The sequence below is a fragment of the Xenopus tropicalis genome, chromosome 9 (assembly GCF_000004195.4).
Source record: "Xenopus tropicalis strain Nigerian chromosome 9, UCB_Xtro_10.0, whole genome shotgun sequence".
Classification (NCBI taxonomy): Eukaryota; Metazoa; Chordata; class Amphibia; order Anura; family Pipidae; genus Xenopus; species Xenopus tropicalis.
The window spans coordinates 57342386-57365214 of NC_030685.2; the positions used below are offsets into that span (position 1 = coordinate 57342386).

A 22829-nucleotide genomic window follows, 5' to 3' on the forward strand; every position below is an offset into this window, starting at 1 on the left:
GAGAAATATGACACTGGGACAATGGACATCGTTTGGAAGAGGATGGGACAGATGTCACAAATCTTGGCCCAGCGTCTTTCTTGATGTCCAGCATATGAGCCCTAATGTCAGGCAGCACATTGGGAAAGATCTCTCAATTTTGTATTGACTTGTTCTGGCAGGAAAAATGATCTGAAAGTGTAAGACAAATAACAATGGAAACAAATAATAAGGGTATATAATACCTATAGGTGGTACAAGTGCATGGGAAAATAAAAAGAAGTAACCGTCTAATGGAGAAGATCATATTTTGGTGGGAGAAAGCCAAGTAAAGAAATGAAAAAGTATGAGAGAGCTGGAGTCAGGATGGAAAATGGGGTATATAAAAGAAAATAAATAGCAATAATAAGCATAATAATAAGATAAAGGACAAAAAAGATGAAATGGAAGAACACACGTAATATTCTGTCACATCTATTGAGCACATCTATTCTAGCACATATTAACACAACATATGCTTATTTACGTATTTATCTAATTTTATCTGCACTAAGTAGATCATCACTCACACAGGAACAGGAAACACTGAACAGGTCAGACACATAAGTGCAAACAGACACAAAATATCTCAGTAACAGAAGGTTTCTTACTAACAGAAAGGGGCTGAAAGGACTCAATTAGGATGCATGGAATCTGGCACAGAAGACTCAAAGTCATGGAGGTTATGTAATGCAATACTGTTCATATGTAAGCTTATCACTTGTGTATCAAGATGTTACCTGCCTGTTCCTAGTATATCCCATGTTTTCCATGCCATGCATTAATGCACACAGTGCTAATTATATGCTAATGCCACTATAGCTTGTCTCCTTTAATCATTTGTCACCATTTTCTACTTTATCTATTAGAATAAAAAATACATAGATCTTCTAGTTTCTTGCCACTGAGTTATCCAATATTGCATGTATTAAATTCTAATCAAACAAATGATTAACCTGGCATTATATCATGTCTGAAAGGATAATAATTTCCAAAGAAAAATAATAAATGCACAGCCACCTACAGTACCAGCTTCTTCATTGTCTTAAGGTTGCGCTATCTAATTAAAATATAGATGAGAGAAGTAATTCTTTTTATTTGGTTTTCTTTGTCCTAGGCCTTCAGTCTAATAGCTATTTATATATCAATTTTCAATTTTGAAGCCAAAGTTCTCTCGATTAAAAGGAAATAAGAGTAAAGCCTTATTATGGATTAAGTCACATTGGTCTTCCAGTTCTTTAATCAAGAGCAATGGCATCAACCAGCAGCCTTTGGGTAATTTTCCAGTACAACCTATATCACCTATTTTGGGCCCCAAAACCTTCATGAAGATGATCTGTTCCATAAGCCTTTACTGAAACCAATCATGATTATCATTATGATTATAGATTGGAATTAGATGTCATTTCAAATGGACCAACTAACAGGAGGGGCAGTAGGCGAACGTGGTATTGTTTAAAAGTGACTGCAAATCTAGTGGGTATCTTGGAACAACAGACAGATACATCACTCTAAGACTTTGTTTTGCACTGTGTGTTGTGGGTGATATTGTTTTATAAGATTTTAGCACTCTTATAAGCAATTACAGTTTCTCTTGTTCATATCTAATACAAACTTAGCAGGCAAGACTCCTTACTTTTCTGGTGTTGCATCCAAGATGATGGCGCCCATAGGCACCACATGTTTTTAGAGCACAATGACATCACAACAATATCAAGTTTGGCATCAATTTGAAACAGAAAGGTCAAGAGGACCCAAGTACAATACCCAATTATAGGACTTTTTTTTGTAAATGTCTAGGTGTGCTCTAAATTCTATTTTTGACTTATCTTCTGGCTTCCGACTCTCCTCTCTGATTCTGACTATTGTGTGACTATTGAGTGTTGCCTGCCCTGACCTGTGCCTAAAATTCCACTTGGATACTTCTTATTGAACTACAACGGCTTGCTTGAACTCTGTTTCCTCCTTGGTCCCAACTTCACTTACCATTATGGCCAAAGGACCTTGACATTAGAGCTGTGAGTACAGCTGATTACATCAGAGGGTAACATAGTGTACATGCTTTTTAGCCAAGCTCTTTTGGTGCCATGGTTAAATGAAAAGATAAAAGTGTAGGTGGCTGGATATTATTATATACTGTACAGCCAACCCCACTTGAGTTGGGTTATTTATTCAACCTAATATCATATGAGCCTGCTTGATTCCATGCACACAAGTAGATACAATACTGCAATATTCAAACTGGCAGATTCCCACTGATTTGGGCTATTGCACTGTGGAAAAATTGACAGTTTTTCCAAATGCTGAAGTTAATTTAAAGAAGTAGATGATTACTGCAACAGGATAGAAACAAATAAAACTAAAAAATCTCCAGACACAGTCATTTTTTCATTTTTTCTGTATAAGCAGTGGTGGTACATACATATATGGGCTAAGCCAGTCATTTGTAACACATGAGGGCAAAATAGTAACAGGTACAAAATTTACAAATACAAATATCTACTTGTAACAAATTAGGCACCTAATATCACACTGTAAAAAGAAAATACATTCATAATACAAATTGCAAATTTAGCTCTTGGTATTTGTACAGAAAGCAGCAGATGATCTAATAAACCTCTAGTGATGATACTTTGGGAGAATAATTAAACATATTTAGTTCTATGGTTCCATACATAAAGGCTAATTAATGATTTATTATGGGCAGGTGAAAGGCAAGCTCAGACCAGTGACAGTCACGAAGTATCCCAGACATGTCCCGTCCCAGCACGTTGCTCTGGCTGGAGATTTATGGGTGAGGGGAAGTGTAGCATGAAGGGGAATCTCACACAGTGCGGCCTGGCAGGAGCCTCGGCAATGGGCACGCGGTTAATGGGAACTTTGCGGCTGGCTGATGCTAGGATTTAAATGTTCTGTAAAATTACCGCCATGATTTCAATGTCATCGGGATGTGTTTTTATGATTATGAGCCCTGGCTGCCTTTTAATAACGTTTGGTTTAACACCTCAGTATCTATGCTGCAGAACGCTGGGTGCTGCAGGTAGGAAAGCGAGCTATTAACTTATACTCTGGCTACGGTGCCAGGGACAGCACTGATGTCAGTGCTAGAACAAAGCATACTGTTAAAAGAAAAGAAGGGAATAATATTAACTGTTTCAACAAATACTTTGCCTTTAATTCTGTTATTTGACTTTCACTACATCAGTAAGAGAGGCCCATGAAGCTACTGTTACTAGCAGTGATACATACAAGTCATATTATAGGCAGTCCAGGCTCCTGGTGTCAGACTGCATTCCAGAAGGGGAAGCTGGGTAGGTTTCTATAGACTGATCTGGTTTAGAACATGTCACCATGATTGGCTTATTCTTAGGGCCACCTGGGTAAAGAAAGAGAAACCTTTCCAAATGTCACACTATTGTCTACTTACCCACAGAGACATTAACAATGCAGAGTAAGTGTGGCAGGCCGTATACCTAGCAAATTGTATTTTAGCCTTACTGTCAGTTTAGATTTGCATATTTGCCACTTCATTAGTAGCTTCTCTTGGGACAGGATCTATTACTATATACATATTTCTAAAAGCTTCTGTTTATTAGGCATATTTAGAGTCCTATACACCCTTGCATGTCCTGTCAGTTAGTTGCCGTTTTGTAGTTAGGAAAATGGCATTTGTTTCCCTCCAGAGCCTATTGTCGAATGTATAAGTTTAATTTCATGTTGTGTTGCCTCTCCCACATAATTGCTTGCACCAAACCCATCATTTTAGGATTCAGCCAAATGGGAAATCCTCTGTAAATGATTTGGCAGAATACTAATCTAATTTAAATCCTATTCTGCACATAAAAATTTTAAAGAAGTTTCAGAATTACATCATTTTGAACACCTTCAAAAGTCCAGTGTTTTAAAGTCACATACTGTAGCTTTAAAGGTGAAAGTCTATGCAAAATGCAAAAAATGCTAAGTCTTTGCAAAGTGCAAAAAAGGGCACAGTCAGTAATTTTTTGCACTTGCTACAAGCGTAAAGGCCACTGATCGCAGCAGAGAGCAGCAGACTCCTAAGTGCAAGTGCTACTAAAATGAGCATTTGTACTTGCGCCCAAGGGGGTTGTAAATGACCTTTTAAGTGTGCTATTTTTAATTCTTTTACAAGCTTTTTGTAGTGATTGGACTGGGAGGCAATGTTCAATAAGAAGGCTTGAAATGTTACTGCACACTCACTATACAGACATGCCTACTTATTTGCCACTGGCTCTGACTCCATTCATTAGTCAGTGTGGCTGCTAGCAAAGGGCCTTTGCCCCATTCTCTTACGCAAAACATACTAAGAAAATAATGGAAATGCATTACAAAGAACTCATTTATATATAATAGAAAGTATTTGTTTCAGAGTCTTTACATCTGCAATAAGGATTTCATACTTTGTTTAGTCCATCACTAATGATTTAACTGAAGACAAATTCGGCGTTTTGTTGCATTCCTAACTCTGAATAAATTGTTAAGCCTTGCCCCTGAAGCCAGATTTGTATATGTTGCATATGTTATTTATCTAAACCACTGCAGGATTCCCTTTAAATACATTTCTGAAAAAGAATTAATAACAATAAACAGTAGAACTCCAACCGCTGGGAACTACAAGCCCCATCATTCCCAACCAGTCACATGCTGGTCAAGTTGTACCAGGATTTTTAACAAGTCTTTGTGTTAAAGGTTCAGCCTAGTAATGAAGATGTTAAGGGGAAAGAAGCTCCGTTAGGGGCCAATCCATCTTTTGCTGTCAGGTGCCACTGAAAAAAATGATCTCTTCCCAATTACACTGAATAAATCAAATCTTTATCTCACTTTTTCTGTGTTTGCCTTTCATTTAAACAGTCAGATTCAGCTTCTGGGGAGAATATCAATCCCAATGTATTCTAGTTTTTTTTCCCTAATAAATTACTCAATCTAATGTTACACCTTTATTGCTAGTTTCCTGAAGCAGAAAAAGATTAATGTTTAACTTTTTGACTTTCATATCTTTGACTTTCATGAAGTGCAAAACATCATTTGGGGCATTTTCAGCCAAACTAGAGAAGCATCATGACAACCAGATCTTTCAGTTGGACTATTTCCAGCCAAATTAGAGGAACACTATGGCAACCAGATCATCCATATTTGGCATTGGGCTTAATCAGAGACCTACCATTCTCTATGTTGGGGAGGAAGTACTGTATTTTGGACATGATTTCATAATACTAATCTAATTACAAGAGAAAATAATTTGGACAAATGACCCACATTGACATGTACAATAGGTAGATTCTAGCTCTGCCCAAAGTCGCCTACATATGGCCGCACAGAAAATTAAAAAAAAATAGAACATAATCTCATATCTAAGGTAAATAATTTGTACTGTACTGTACTGGTCTCACTAGTCTATTGCTTATCCCTCCCTACTACACTCTCAATAATAGCCTAGACTGTGACTTTTCCCTTTTATATGCCTCTCTGTAGACTTTGGCTTTGCCCTCTAACATCAGTTCATCACTTCCTCAACACTGAACTCTTGTCTTCCAGGCCTAGGGCATTGTAATTTCTTCTTACAAGCATCTGCCTAAAATTATTACTGCATTTCAATGGAGTTAGATATGTGTTTCTTCTGCCACTTACTCCTTACGTCCATTTCACCATCTTCCTGGTTTCTGTGCTGCCCTTCATTATTTAGAATATAAATTATTCAATTACTTAATAGTGAAAAACAATTTGCCTTCATTGTTTTATGACATTATTTAGGCCAGTGGTGTTCCAAAATCATGTAATTGCTAATTGGAAATAGAGTTTGTGTGTTTGCATGTCTATCCTTTCCTTTATTAAATCATTAAATGAATATAATAGGTGCGAGTTTTGAGCTTTATTAATTGTGATTTGTTTTTCATTATCAGATAATTGGCAATCACGAAACATGTCTGATGTGAGGAAAAGCTTTCTTTTTCGTGCTTAAAGGTGGTCTGTTATAGGAAATACAGGTCTCTCTGCGACCATAAACTTTTAGGGTTTACCAACATCTTAAGGGCTGAAGGATGCCCATAGCTGATGCAAGTGGCAATAGGCTACATCTCATTCACGTCCAGTCTTATGTGGCAATTTATATTATATTAGTATATTATATGTTATGCAATGTTCCCTAATTATTACATGTGGTAGACCAGAGAGGATTTCCATGGACCATAAGAGCAGCATCAGATTGACCCTTGCTGTCCCTAGAACAATCTGTAGCACAGTTTGTTTAAAAAGGCATCTTTTATTCACAGGCTGTACAACATTTTGGGGGGACCTGTCTCAGGTACAAGCAAACTGGCAAGTAGTATAAGGCTAAGATGGCACTGGGTGCATGACTTGCTTGCTGTGTGCTTGGGGTTGGACCGGTAAGCATGCAAGCCACAAATGCTTTCAGCAAACTATTTTGGGAGTAAAACAGGTGCACAACAAAATAGTCTCACAGTATTTGACATTGGATTATATGTTTCCTTTATCTGAAAACACCTCAGTCATGAAGAAACAATGACTATCCTTCATTTATTGAAAAGGGCGCAAAATGACTGGTGGCTATTTCTCAAGGAATCCATGCAGCTGGTTTAACTAGTTAAAGATCTGAATAAGAGTGAAGCACATAACTATGCTAATTTAACATTATTAACATGGCTGCTGCTATAATGGAGGGAACATGTCAATGTTACAATAGCAAAATTAATATTAAGCCTCGTAGAATGATAAATAACATCAAATATCAAATATGAGTGTGATGTGAGCATCACAAACAATCGAATTAGCCTACATTTTCTCTGATATTGTCCACCCATAGGTGGGGATATCGGGAGAAGATCCGCTCGCTTGGCGACCTCACCTCACCAAGCGAGTGGATCTTCACATGTATGGGCACCTTTACTCTTCCTGTTTGTGTTATAAATAAACACAAAACATAAAATATACATACATACATTTACTGTATTACAGTCTACATTGGTTTTACTATAACATGGGCACATTTGTACTCATTGTCCAACAACAGTTTTTTTGTTTCTAGATTGTACTGAAATCATATTATTACATCTGTCTGAACTGTCTGAACTGTCTGAACACTATATAGGAGTGGACTAATATTTTAGTCTGAGGACAATGCCTAGCTTATCTGATGGACATACAGGTTGCCAGATAGTGTAAATACATGAAAATCTGTGTCCTGCACAACTACTGGAGAGTGCCACACTCTTAGATAGTATGTAGGAGAGTATCTCATCTCCTGAAATAATGTTTGTCTTCTGAAATGTGTCTCAGGTGTGATATAACTTCAACATTTCATGACGGTTGGCCAGATGGTCCTCATTCTGGTGTTTTCCAGATAAATCAGGGCTGTCTTTGATACTCAGCCTGAAGCCTTTATTCGCGAGACAGGCAGTTAAGGGGAACACAAGCAGCCCTGAGGTGTGTATTCTGAGTCACTTGGCTTCCGCTCTGTCTGTGATATATTAACTGCTCCAGAAGTTTCCCAGCTGTTCCAGTGTATAAGTAATGGCAACAGAGAGCCCATATTTAACCTTCCTACTGCAGGCTGTATGCTTCGTAACGTGTCAACGTTCTCCATGCTAATCTCTGCTGGAAATTCCATCTTTAAGGCTTTTTTAATTGGACATTTTGTCTCTCTGAATAAGGGAATCCAGCAACTGTGCCTCCGGCTGTAGTTTAACCATGATTCCTGCCAATCCCAGTGACATTAATTCTCTGACCAAAGGCATCAATTAGCTCACAACACAATGTTTTCTAAACATCTTTTCTATGACTCTTGGTCGATAAAACTATGCCACAACTAGGTATTTATATTTTTAGTCCTACTAAATAAGTAAAACAAGCTAAATAATTTGCTTATAATGACATCTCAGTGGGGCTTCCTGGGAAACATGGCTACCTACATACCTAATTAATTCAGCATTTGGTTGGCAAAAAAGTGTTAAGCCCTGGTTTGAATTTACAAATGAGGTTGAAACCAATCAACTAAGAGTAGCCCCAAGAGTGCCAACAAGCACAGCATGTTTATAAACACTTTTATTTTAATGGCTGCAGAAGTCTCTACATTATTAGGACCTGTTAAAAGTTGTCAAACAATTATACTTCCTAAGAGTTTCAAATAAAATTATTGGAGTTTTACTCTCCGCTGCAAGTGTGATATTGATGTTTTGCGCAGCCAATCACAAACCAATCTGAAAATCAATAAGAAGTGAGCCCCTTGGGAAGGTAAGAGAATTTCACTTGTTTTTATGGGTCAGGGAACTGTTGGTTTTTCCAAGAATTTAATCAAGTATGCTAAATTTATTTAGAGCAGAGCCAGCCAGAGTCAATTCTGCTAAACTGCTCGAGATTTTTAATAAAGGAGGAGGTCACATTTTCTAATGAAGGGTTAATCTTAGATATTGGGTTCTTTTATATTTGAAAAGCCATGGCATTTTTATTTATTGGCCAGGATAATATCATTGAAAAAGAATGAGAGGGAGAAATAGAGAAATAGAAGGGAGAAAAACTTGAGTGAAAAAACGTGTAGCACTTGAAGGGGAGTGGTCCAACCACTGCCAATAAAGTTGAGTCTTTGTTATTAAAGATATTTTAATATACAGGAGTGTGGTATTATTTTTCAGAGTATCTTTCAAAAAGTTCTATTCAACTCTATAGTTCTTTGACATATTACAATATATAGGACTGTAGGTGTGGGCTTGAATTATCCAAATTCTATTGATGTTGTATGTTCCCATATATTCCAAAAGATTTCCAGTATTTAGCATTTTATTTCTACTGTAGGTAGAAATCAGTTACCAGTACACTAGTGCACAATCACTTACTGGCCCACTGACTAAAGGGCTCATCTACTAAAATAGTAGAATTTGCAAAAAAAATTAAAATGGGCCAAATTGATTGCCCTGGGGGGGGTGGGATAGAAAAATATACTTTTCCACATGTAAAACACTTGATGCATGACGTCACTTCTGGTTTATGTGATATCATTTTCTGGTCTATGCAACAATTACTAAAGTTGTGGGTCAGAATTAATTTCACGGGGAAAAGAAAGTGGCCAAGCCGGTGTAGGTTTGGGCTTCATGTAACTAGGTAGGGGCTGGGTGGGGTTCTACACAGATCCACGCAAGTATCTACTTAAATCTATTGACTGGTAGTGATAATTTAAGAGGTGGCATGTGAATGACATAAGGTGTTAAGTATAAGGTTCTCTTGAGGCCCTACAGTGCCTTGCACTACATATGGCAACATAGGTGCAACCATCACAAGGGTGCAGTGTACTCCTGATGGAAGGGTAGTCACAAACCCTATATAAATGGCATCAGCAATGTATGCTAAAGAGTGAAATCTTGTACCTAAGCATATGAAGGCACTTACAGCCACACCTGATAACCACTCCTAGTCCAGTAAGCAGTAAGTATTATCAGATACTTATGTGTTATGAGGGTGAGCTGGATAGAGCAAGCAGACAAGCCTCCAGGACATCACTGATACCAGCCGGCTGGGTGTCATTGCGATTAGCTTGCTGCAAACTGAATGGCAGGCATAGAACAGATTGTGAGACAGTCTGCATGCTCAACATGAAGTGCCAAGGAAGAATGTGTTGTCTGTGAAAGGAACGGGTCCCTGGCAAGGTGCAGCAGTGTGCCTCTGCCCTATAGCAGTTATAGATTACAAAATGGATACACATCTGACCCCTTTCCGTAACAAGAAACTTCAGAGAATATTCTCTGGGAAATCAGAAATTGTACCCATCAGGCTAGGATTGCATGTTCTGCCCCAATTACTATGCCATGAATGTGACACTATATAACACTCTAGCAGTGCCAAGTTAATAGTTCCCACATGGGTCAACATTAAACTAGAACAATTCCCTTTAACCTGCATGGAATCTCAGCTCAATGCAGAAACACAAGGGCTTGCGGAGTATAAAGAACACATTCAGTTATACCTTACAGTACCCTCAGCTTTTTTACAATATAAATGCTACTAAAATTATAAGATGACTATTAAATCTTTATGTGCCCTGAGTGAGTGATAAAGACAGATAGATAGGCCTTCCTAGAGATGTTTATGCATAGGAAAGTTACAGCTAGACAGTAAAAACAGAAACAAAAAAACGGATATCATGGGGATAAAAATCTGGCCTATCTGCTATATATCACTGCTCAGAGGCTTGATAATATATGTGCGCGTGCTCCAGCTGAAGGGCCTGCGCAAATCTTCATTAATCCGCAGCCATCAAGTATCGAACCGCTGCAGCAATGGGAATAACTCTTTACTAAGGTGGCATCTGAAACCCTATTGTTCTATCAAATTAGTACAATGCCGTAAAAAAGATATATAAATTTATATTTTACTTTTTTTCTAGAGGCTCACAGAATACCCAGTGAAGCTTTGCAGCACTTACTAACTACTGCATGGGGGGTGCTGTGTCTAGCATTTGCAGCTAATAACCATCACTTACTTGCAAAGAAGGCACCACTTTATAGCACTGTAGTAAGTTGAGCCTTTAATACAAGTAGTAGCAACTAAGTAGGAGAAGGGGGGGGGAAAGAAAGAGTAGCTGCCTTGGATTAATTATAAAACAGGATATAGCACAATTGAAACATTAGGCAATGTGTTCACTAATGTTATAAAGACAGATAAATTGTGCAATATGGTATCCCTATAATTAACTATAAAATATTTTTTTTAAAAAAAACAAGCAATCATGCTCTCTTTAATTAGCTAGAATGCAATTAGTAATCTCATCAAGAACATTTCACAACAATATTTTACCAGAAAAAAAAACATTTCATAATCGTTACATACTATTTCTATAAACTTCCACCCAGTCAAAATTTCCTGCTGTTTCAGAACATCACTCTGAAAATAGGAGGTGCAACTTCCTTTGTCTTGGCGCATTGGGCGCAATTGCAGCAGGCTCACCTCCGTTTATGGCAGCACATATCCTGAGGTTCTGGATTGTGGATAAAACACATGTTGATTGGTGCACTCGCAAAAGACCCTTTAAGTTTTGGACTGTTTTATGTGCCTTTGTTAAAAAAGGCTCTGTTGGAGATAGAATTACTGTATTCTGTGAATAACAGATTTCCTGATAACAGGTCTTTTCAGCTATTCTACAGTATTAAAGGAGACATATCCTATAAAAAATAACAATGTACCAATGAATTATACTCCTCTAGATATAGAAGGATTGTGCTTCAAAAAGTTGTGTTTCTGACTGATTTATTGAGAAATTCCACAAAAACCCCACTAGCCCCGCCCATCTGTACCACTTCCTGCTGGCTGAATTCTCTGGATAAGCTGGGGAGCCGGCGGCCCTCCATACCCTGCACTGTAGGATAGGAACCAATCAGCAGCTAGGCTGACCTGATAGGGAACTGAAGCCTCTCTGTGCTTGTGTAACTGCAGGGCTGTGATTGGCTCACCCCCTCCTACTGTGCTTCTGGCAGGGACCGTTAGGACACGCCCACTCTCCATTTCACACACCGACAGAGAAGTGATAGGATCTATAGGGAGCTCCAATAAAGGGGCCATTGTTACAGATAGGGTTAATGTTTAGCCCAATGGGAAACCAGCACCGGATATTATTCATAATTGGCTACAAAATAAGCGTTTTTCCCCATTTATCCAATATGTCTCCTTTAATACCATGCGTGACCATGTAAAGCTGGCCAGGCAAGGGACAGGCTGATCGGGAAGGCTCTAGGCAGCCTGAACAGCCCCCTCGCCCCCAACCATGCGCATACACGCACATTGACAAACAGCGGGGGTAGAGGTACAAGACATATGGGCAGTTGGAAAGACAAGTACTTTAATGAGGTGTAGGCAACAGAAAAGGTATGTGCCTTGTGCCACAACACTCACTTTATTATATATAATCTTTATTTAAACTATTAAATATATAGTACACAGAGAGGATTACACCCTATACAAGTCCAAATGCCCTTGGTGCAGGTCAAAAATACAAGTTGGCGACAGGGACCCCATGAATGAGGACCAGTTATATAGTTATACTCTGTCAAGCATTTTCTAGGAAAGTGAGGTAGTTAGGTGAAGGAAGCAAAAGTAGTTTTTGGCTCCAACCTGGAAAGTAGCTGGAAGTACCCTTCCATACAGGCACCATTGCCTTAGCATAGGGCATAAGACACAGGATACAGGCTAGTACCTTAACCCTGATCCACAGTCGGCTGAAAGACTCTTTAAAGTCTCTTTTTAAGGTATTCAACCTGAGGACTGAGGTATTTATCCAGACTGCCTTCCATAGGGGTGCCGAGCTGACTAGGTGCTTTACCCTGCCCAGTCTTACAAAAAGAGGTGGGATAAACCGGTGGCATCTTCTCTTGTTGTCCTCAGAGTGTACTACTGCTGTAACATCTGCATTTGTGAGTATATGAGCTAACCCTGTGCACTGAATTATCTAATAAACCCAGTTATTGTTTGTTCACCATCAAGAACCTTCTGGTGTCCATTATTTGCTATTTTACTTTGCACACAGCTACAGTGAGTTGTAGTTGCACTACACCCCAGGCTACATAGCGAAGGCCAATCCTGTCTAAGAGAGTCACATGTACCCCATGCTCTAACCTATTCTAGCTGGTGTTTGACTGTTTTCAGCCAAATATAAAGAATCAATTGAGAATAAAGAAAAGGTCCTTTTATCATTAATGCTTTGTGGCCAGAGGAGATTGAAGCCATTTTAGAATCAGAATAGGTCTGTTCTACTATAGCCAGGCTGCTATTATGGTGCCTGCAGATGAACCTCTAATACATGCTGGGAGTACTGTTTTAAAGTCACAACTGCTTGAAGGAAAAACATCACACTTCCGAATTTCCTTTGCAGTTAAAGCCCACGGTTGCCTGACGGGATTATCTCGCCCGAAAGAAACTTATCAGCCAGCAAAGTGTTAAGTGCAAATAACATCCATTCCACCTGACAATAGCCCACTTGATATTTACGCTTCCTGACAGTGCTGAGTGTTCATGTTGATTAGCGCTGTACATTTCGCTGCCTGTTACTTAATCCCACCAATCTATTCACACTGCCATGATGGGCTCTTTGTTTGGGCTGTAATTGCACAAATCTAATTGCTACATGAAGGTAGAAAATTAAAATGGCATCCTTAGAGACAGATCACACACATTTCCAAATGAATTTCATTATGGACAAGAACACAGGACCCCGCTCCATCCTGAACAATGCAGCAGGGGCGAGGGGCATTTCACGCAGGGTTAATTCGGCAACCTGGAAAAAGGGGTGGGTAAGTGTTAATGTTCCTGCTATGTATACAACCCATATGGTATACCTAGAAATTTACCTCTTACTTTATCTTTGCAAAATGAACCTCAGACTCCGGTCTGCTTAAAAGGAAAATATTTATAAACACATCCATTTGTTTTATCTTGGAAGTATGTGGTAAAAATACACTAAAGATAAACCATACATATAAATAAGGTATATTTCCATTTAACTGAACGCAAGCAAGGGCAATTCTGGCCTATGTGCCACCCTTGGCATCCTTCCAGATGCCTTTACTTGCCTTTTTAGCTTTTGGGGGGGCTGGGGGGCATTGCTAGTGCATTTGGAAGCAATACACTCACTTTGAGTCGCCAGCATGAGTAAGTAATTTGCAATACACTACTGACACACAGCAAGGATGAATTGCTTGCATACTTTCATATCTCAAAAATTATAAGAAAAGATGATAAAACATATTTGTCAAAAATAATTATTAAGCAACCAGTACTGTTTGCTTATCTTAAAACAGGGAAGTTCCCCTTTAAATGTAGTATTTAATTTATTAAGTTATTGGCTATAATTTATAACACTGCGTCTATGGTTGGTATTATGTAAAGCAGGGATCCTTAACCTTTTTTAATGAGCCACACTCAGATCTCAAAAGTGTTGGGGAGCCACACAAGCATGAAAGGAGTTCTTTGGGGTGCCAAATAAACACTCTGATTGGATATTTCGACTGCTGACCTGCAGGAGGCTCTGCTTGGAGTAAAACTGTGTCTCTGTGCTTCCAAAACTTTCCCCTCAAGCTACAAATGTAGAAATGGGCACCTGCTTTGAAGCCACTGAGAGTGACATCAAGGGGTTGGTGATCAACGTGTTGCTCCTGAGCCACTGGGTGGGGATCACTGATGTAAAGCTTCCATTCAATGTTGTTATTAATAATTTAAATGATTTAAATAATCAATAATCTCTATCTCTGGATCATCCAGTTATACTTCACCTCCCAGCAGCCTCCAGTAGCCTAACGCCTGACTATTTGCCTTACCTAACACCTGAGCAAAATGAAGGAACCCACACCTTTAATGTCCTCCTATGGATAGAGTTCTCTGCAAAATCCTCTGAAAGGGCAGATGGAAAGTTACCACGGTAACGGTGATTCGTGCCTAAATGCTTGAACGATCACAAGACTTTCAGGTCTCCTCTGGTCTGATGTCTTCCCACAGGAAAGGGGGACAGTGAGGAATAGCAAACCTAGCAGCCCCATGCGCATTATAGACAAAGCACCACTGGCATAAACAGGGAAACGAGTTATAAACACCCAAAAACTGATCTGTATGCCTAATTTACCCATAGCCAAAAGGCATATATGCTGTTAGAAAAGTGGGGTATTTGCTTATTTTGGCAAATAACTCTTTTTTGTTAATTAGGATTTAGCTAAAGTAAATGTCACAGAGTATGTTATAGCTAAAATGGTTCTGCTATTGTTGAGAAATGTCAGTGGACATTGATTATTCATATGGAGTGAACCCAATAAAGATGTTCATCTTTCTACAGATAACTCATAGTTATATAAACATAATAAAAAACAAAATTGTGTTTTAGCTGGGTTCTCATCTTTGCTGGGGGCTTTTTTATAATTGTCAAAGCTAGGGAACCAGCGAACACATTGGCTTCATTGTTACATACAAGGACATGTAAAACCCTTGAAATGAATGAAATGTAGAATTGCTCTGCTGGGTATGTTTGCGACTGCATGTAGTTTTTTCTGGTTTTCAAGATATTAGCAGTTTTTTACACTTTAAATATAATTTAAAAAGGGAAACAACATTGTGATTTGCTGGTCAGTTCTGACAACCGGCTTCACAGTCCGAAAGAAATTTCAGAAGAAGAAAGTCGTCTGATGTTGCTTGCTTGGTATTCCACCCTAGGTTGTATGTATCTATATGTATTGATTTTTTATTGAATTTATGTAGCCTTCTTAAGGTAATATTAGAGAGAGAGAGGTAGAAAAATGTAAACTAAAATTTGATTGCTCACTATGGGCTATTGCCCAAGTGCAAATGTGGTCAGTGTTGGTAAAAATACCCACTTTAGGTTTAGTCTGCTGTCTCATAACACCATTAACTCAGACAGTAATCAGGTATATATGCATTACTGTACCTTTAAAAACAATTTACAATTGACAGTGTCAATGGGCACCTTAGAAACCCCACCAGGTCTCCTTGCCTTTCAGTAAATCTTTCCACAAAGAGCTCTACCGGCTCTGTAGGGCATGTAGTTAGCATGAGATATTACTTCAGCACTTCTGCCAATCATTCGCCATATCTTGTCTAACATGTATAATGTGGCACGCAGTGGGAATACCTACATAAAAACACACACTGTGCCTTGTCTAATAGATTAGGGTATTGTAATCTTTGGCAGCCAAGCGCTGAAACGCTGAAAGGCTTCCAACATGGATAATGGCCAAGCATTATAACATTCTTTATGCACAATAAATAATATACACACAGTTTAATCATAAAAAACCGGCTGACTCACTATATCTTTAAACAAATCCAGCTTGTCTTATAAAATTTCAATATCCTGATTCGTGCTAAAAAAATCAGTAGAACAGAGGAGCCGGGAGATCCTCATTTTGGCCTGAAGAGTCTGTTATATGCTTTTCCTTATTCGTGTTCATTATGAGACCATTGTTAAGCAAACACAATGTCAAATAATGTGTTGAATCAAGTATTTCTGTCTCTCTGATTACCCAGCACATTACAAGTATTTCATCACAATATAGACTTATTTATTGCTTCTGATATTAAATGCATTGGATCACTCTGCAGAGATGCCTCAAAGAAGACCATTTTTGAAAGAAGCTAATTCTTTTGTTGAGCCGGTAATTTACCAACTGGAAGGGTTTAACAGCATAAGAAATTATTTTACTGTATATATGATATTTTTCCTTTGCAACTTAATCAACCAATATTGCATTTTTCTCATTAATAAGGGCCTTAAGCCTTGCAAGCTGATGATGGAGTTCTACCCCCTGTCTGATTGCAGATACTGCTGACTTACTCCCCAGACTGATACTAACACTGGCTCTCTACCTTAAATGGTGGGCTGATACATAGTGGGCTGAGGACTACTGATATTGGCTTGTGACATTATAACTTTAATTTAGCAGACACAAGCAAGTCATACGTTAGCTAAAAAATGATTGAGTAAAAACAGGATCAGACTGGCCCACTGGTGGTAAGGGGAAATTCTGATGAGCCCCAGTCTGGTCCTGTGACAATTGTAGAAATCCAAAAAAATAGCTTCAGCAGGTTTTCTGCAAAACATTTATTGTGGGTAGTGGTAACACTGTTCTACACCTATACATAGTGCTCATCACTCATCACATCATGTCTTTGCTAAGTGCCTAGAGAAAGGATGTGATAGAAAATGGTGTACAGGGCGACACTGGTGGTAGTGGGCTTAGGTCAGTAAGAGAGGCTGCTTGAGATCATGTTCTCTGGTTAATACCAGGTGTCTGAGTTGGACACTAAGTAAAAAATAAACATATAGAAATATCATAGTATATTGACACTATTCCTACATTACACAGCAAATTGTAAGCATGGCTTTTATTGGAGTGGAGAGCATGTATGAATTGCATCCCAGAGTTCCTTTAAATAAAGGTGCAGTATCCAAGAGAGGCATAAACCCCCATACCGGCACAGAAGAGCATACACATTTCCTACAGCACATAGCAGGGTGAAAGGCTTGGCACACTGTATTTCTTTTTTGTCCTGTAAATAATACTTTTGTACTTCTTATTTTGTGATCTAAGAGGGGAAACCCCAGAATAAAGATAGCTCTGAAAAAGTGGCAGATGCTTTAAAAAATAATCACAGAAGCATAAAAAGTCCACTGGCTTACAGCACTACGTTCTTTTTTCAGCAACTCCAGGTTTGAGCCATTACTGCTAATATTTATAACATGTGAATTGTTAGTTTCAGCATTTATTCAGTGCACTGACTACTAGAAATATACTGTTACTAGCACAGAAGCTATGTTGACATGAATATATAATGTAGGTTGCTTTCCTTTAATATTACCAGCCAGATTCTTCACCTGAATTTGAATATGTACTTTTTGTAAGAAAAAGGGAAAAAAACACGAAAATGATATTTATGACCTCAACTCTGCCCTTACCAGTCCTCCCCACCCCCCCAACCGGATCATGTCTTGTTTCCTTTAAATAGATTTATTAATCCCCAGGGTTGCTTTGCGGTTTTATACTTTTAGTGATAATAGATGTAATATATCATGAAAACAAATTTTTAAGAGCACATCATTACAGTGATGCACGTTGGTAATAAACCCTTTCACACTCCGATGAGCTTAAATCAGTTTCTCCTTATTGATTTTTGGTCATAACATAATTTTAAAGTTCAAGTCAGTTAATAAAAAAGATTTGCTTGTGCCTTTTGGCTTTGCTGCTACTTTGTGTCTCTCTAATTTTTGTGTAATTGTCCTTAGGTGCTGTGAAAGGCACATCAATATCAGAGGTTTCAGTGGGTATTTGTAGGGATTGGCAATATGGTGACATATGGCTCTGGGGTCAATTAGTCCTAATTTTTATAAATTTCTTCTGGGAGAGTGTTGTCATACGCATAGCAGCACCCCTTTGTAGCAGCATCCACAGGGACTTGTGTGCCACAGCCGCCCCCCACCAACTGTTGTAGGGGGTAGACAGTAGATACTGTATCTTAGTCACTTTACAGTTGGTCCTTATACGTGGTTTGGGCACATTCACTGCAGGTTGAATGCCTACTTTTATTGTTTCTAATTACAATTACAGGCATTTTGGGTGTGAACAAGTAGCCATAGGCTGAGTTAGTCAGCAATGTATTAGTAAAGGGCAAGTGGGAGTGAGGTATGTAGGCATCCCCCCCACCACCCCATGCCTTTACAGTGACAGGAGGCACAGCCTGCATTGGGTCCCCTTTCCTTACCGCCGGCCCATTGCAAATGCTTGCAGAATGAGCACTAAGGACTCTTATTTGAGCACTTTCAGGAACATTTACCCCTTTTGTCTTGAGAATATTAAAAGTATATGTTTATAGTCCTAAATGAATTATATATATATTTAACTAAAGATACTAAATTAGTGGTAATTCAAAATGGCACAGAACACAGAATAAAAACTTATGAATACAAATAGAAAATAGATGTTTCATTACACAGCTTGCATTTATTGAAACTGGACATATTTGCAACAGTGTAGTGAGCCACAGAAGTCAGTCAGAGATACTTTTATCATGAAACCTGAAGAGGAGTGATCAAACACCCACAGGTGTTGTCCCTTGCTTTCTTTTCCCACTGCACAGAACCTCTAATCTTTGGGTTCCCACAAAAAGATGGGCCTGGGGCAATTCCCCCTGCTCAAACCCCATAAAGCCTATCTTGTCTCTAATATGAAACAGAAAACATAGAGAGACATTTTGCTGTCTCTGACCAAAGCTACCCACTTCAGTGGTCAGACTATCTCTCTTCCAGCTGCACTGCCAGGCCTTTTAACTGCGGATAATAATAAACCCAAGGTTGTAAGTATAAATAAAAATGAAACTCAATTATCTTCCATTGCCAGCTCAGCAGAAAGAGACAAGGAAGGAGAGATCTGCGCATCAAACTGTTACAAATAAAAAAGGGGGGAAAGAAGCAGAGGGAAGAAAAGAGGTGGAATAAAAAATAAGGGGCATTAAATCTTGCTGTCCAGCCGGGTCCCTGGTAAATGACTCTAAAGGGACAATTAAACGTGGGGAGAGAAGCAGTGACCGTGGCAGGCAGCAGTCTCAAAACACATAATGAATGGTGACAGTGATGGATCACTAAGCTCCCAGCCCATGCAAATCTGTTAATGACACTCTATAATATGATGTCTCCCTTTCTTCTTTATGTGGCTGTCTCTTGATGTGCGGGATTCATGTATGTCTCATACAAGCATGCTGCGACTCAAAACAGCAGTGCTTGCAACACAGACACCTTTTTATGGCAGGAAAACTAGCACTCGACATAAGTCAGACTTACTAACCCCAAAAATAGCCATTTTAATGCATAATACAGCAAGTCACAGTTGTGTCCATTAGAACAATGTAGGAACTGATCTACATATGTAAAAAAGGCATTATGTTTGCTCTGGTGCAGTAACCCAGGGCAACCAATAACATATTTGCTTTTAAGGAGGTAAGCAATATATGACACCTTCTGATTGGTTTCTATAGGAGACTAGACCTGTAACACATTTAATAACATAACCCCATAAGTCTGCAGTTGCAGTATGGCTTTCTATAGGGAAAGTTCAGCCAGGAATGCTGAGATTGAGAATGATTTTTCTTAATTATTAACTAAGATCACAGATAATTATGGAACACACAAGCGCATACAGTCTTTACACTTGTAGGGCAACAGCTATGTCTTATACCAATCCCAATATGGTCCTTAAGGTATTAGTAGCTTTATTTAGGTTCAATCCTCCTTTTGCAGTCAAATATTAATCAGTTCCTTTTAGCATACAACAAGGTTGCAGATACGTGAACTTATTTTTAACACTTGCACATATCCAATAGAGTAAATAAGCATTTACCTTTACATTTCATCCTAACTGCCTTTTAAAGGAGAAGGAAAGGCTAATAAAGAGTTAATCTCAAGCTGCAGGCATACCTTCAGTTCTCTCAATAGTGCCCTTAAGTCTCCCCATATTTCTCCTGTTCAGATGATCAGAAGCCAAACAGGAAGAAAAAACGCTCAGCTGTTTAAAGAAAGTTCCCATAATGCCTCGCTCCTGCACAGACACCAAGACCAAGTGAACATGCTCAGTTAGTTAGACTATGGGGCTGATTTACTAAGACACGAATTCGAATCCGAATGGCAAAAATTCCGATTGGAAAGCGAACATTTTGCGACTGTTTCGTATTTTTTGCGATTTTTTCGTAGCCGTTACGACTTTTTCGTAAATTGTCGCGACTTTTTCGTACCCATTATGACTTGCGCGAATTGTCGTGAATTTTTCGTAGCCGTTACGATTTGCTCGTATCTTGTCACGACTTTTTCGTATTGAGCGCTCGTAAACTGCGGGCAAAACTTTCAGACTTAGCATGATTTTGGAATCCTTCCATAGGACTCAATGGCACTCTGCAGCTCCAACCTGGCCCAAGAAAAGTCACGATACTGAAGCTTGAATGAATCCGAAACTTTCGTACTCGGCGCGAAGGCTACGAAAAAAAAACGCATTCGGACGCTTTTCGGACGTTCGTGGATTAGTAAATGTGCCCCTATGAGTCAGCTTCCTGCTGATTGGCTCACATCCACATTCCTAAGATGGGGGAGTGAGTTTTTAGCATTCTTGAGGGAGGGGGGAGCAGGAAAGAGCAGAAAGCAAAGAGCAGAGGAAAACAGACACAACTAATCTTTTGACAGGGAACTCAGTGCAGCGTTTCTGTGAGTGCTTATGGCTGTATTTACATACACCGTTCTGATAAAGCTTACTTAGTTTTTACCTTTCCTTCTCTTTTAAGCTGGCATCCCTTTCCAGTGCCCTAGCCTACCTGCAGTGTGGCTTGCCCTACCCCAAGGGAAAAGACGCCATAGGGAGAAATATAGGGTATTTTTTAGCAGCACTAAATTGATAAATGAGAGTCAGACTTCCCATGTAATCTTAGCCTATATGTGTTATCTCTCCCTATATTTCTGTACATGTGATCTCTCCCGGTGTTTCTGTTAATTAAAAAATGTACGTGCAGCTTAGAAGGAAATGTGGTTTTCCTTAGATACAGTTGGGAGATGCCATTTATAAGGTTGGTCATTTCTGCCCTGTTCATTTTGAAAATGCCAAATTTCCACAGCATTTGACACCCCTGTGCAATCAATGGGGCAGCTATGTCAGTGCCGCGACAGTTGTGCTGATGTATGTGCTATGTATGACACATGCTGTCAGGGAGAACCGGAGTGGGCAGTCATGGGAATGAGGCAGAAGGAATGATAATGTCTCTGGCATAAATGCCATATGCATGTTGGCCAGGGAAATAGATCACATAGAGTTGATCATTCACAAGTGCTACAGCAATGTATTCATGGGGGAATGCAGTAGGCATACAGTACCTACTATTCTGGAGCTATGCCCACAGGTTTTAATAGCTTGGGCCTGTTTTTGCACTTTGCCCCCCACCTGTAAATGAATTTATATAATTGAGCTATAGTATGTGACCTTAGCACAAAAGACTGGATCAGTAAATTATTTTTTTATCCAGTCCAGTTGCCTTTTACCTTCTCCTTGTCAATCAGGATTATTAAACCTCCTTCATTATTAATGCTCACTGTCAAGACTGCTTGCTGTGTAAGTTAACAATACTGATAAAAGGTAATACAGCTCATACAGCATTCGTAATGGGCATGTGTTCAGCCTGCTGCAGACAGTGTCCATAGAAATACATAGTAGATGCTTTTCCATGGGGTTTATTCTGTTGGGGGGCCGTGCCTAGGTACCATACACAGTGCTATTTGTTAGAGTTATGAAGGGTATACTGTATCTTAAAGGCTTCATATAATTGAAAAACCACAAAAAATGTAAATGAAGACTTATTATAAATTGACATTGAATATCATTGTCTACATCATATTCAAATGTAATTTTAAGGGGAACTACCCATTTAGGTTAATATCACTTAAGTACAATATAAACCAATTCTGTTTTAATGACACAAATAGAACACCCTCTGCTGGTCACACACAGATCGTGCTGTCACTTTGGAACCAATGATCATAAATAAATGATGTTATTTATTAAAGGTAATGTTCAGATTTAGAACACATAGTAATCCACCAGATTGCTGCCATTGCTGAGGTTTGCATTTCCAGCAGCTAAAGGCCTGTGAGTTTGACGTCCATATCTTATGCTAACATTACATCTATGTCTGCCCTTCTCCTAACAATCTCATTCCTTCTCTAAGCCGACGCTGGGATCCAGAGGCTAGCCATTCTTCTCCTGGTGTCAGTTTAACTGCACATCTGCCCAGACAAATGGAGCTTTTCTACCATATAGTAAGACGTGACAGGCCTGCAGGAGTCATTTCTGAAATTCTGAGCTGTGACATAAACAATTGCGTCCATGACAGTGACAGAAAGTGAGCTGTGTCGTGCCTGCGGCTGCTTCTTTTATGGCAACCTTGGGACACAATACAAAGTGTAGAAATGTGACAACATAGAGTACACTGTCATTTCACACTACAGCTTAGATAGCTCAGGTTCTTGCATGCTGTTCTCATAAGGCACTAACCATTACTATTTATAAGCCCAGGAGATTTCAGGTACCATACAAATGTTTGGATACTCTGTAGCTTTCCTATAAAAGGGGCATGGACTGGTACTACATCCCACACACAGTACCTGCTCCTCATGTGCGGATATGCTACAAAATGTATTAGGAGAAGCTGTTACGTGTAATGGATCTCCCATACCCGGCACATAAACTTTATTAGCTGCATGGTTAGTATTC

General features: G+C 39.1%; 1 protein-coding gene across 1 annotated transcript in view; it reads right to left on the reverse strand.

Annotated features, from left to right (window-relative positions):
- Nucleotides 1-22829, reverse strand: part of erbb4 (erb-b2 receptor tyrosine kinase 4) — a 501591-nt gene that overhangs the window by 283761 nt on the left and 195001 nt on the right. The window lies entirely within an intron of this gene.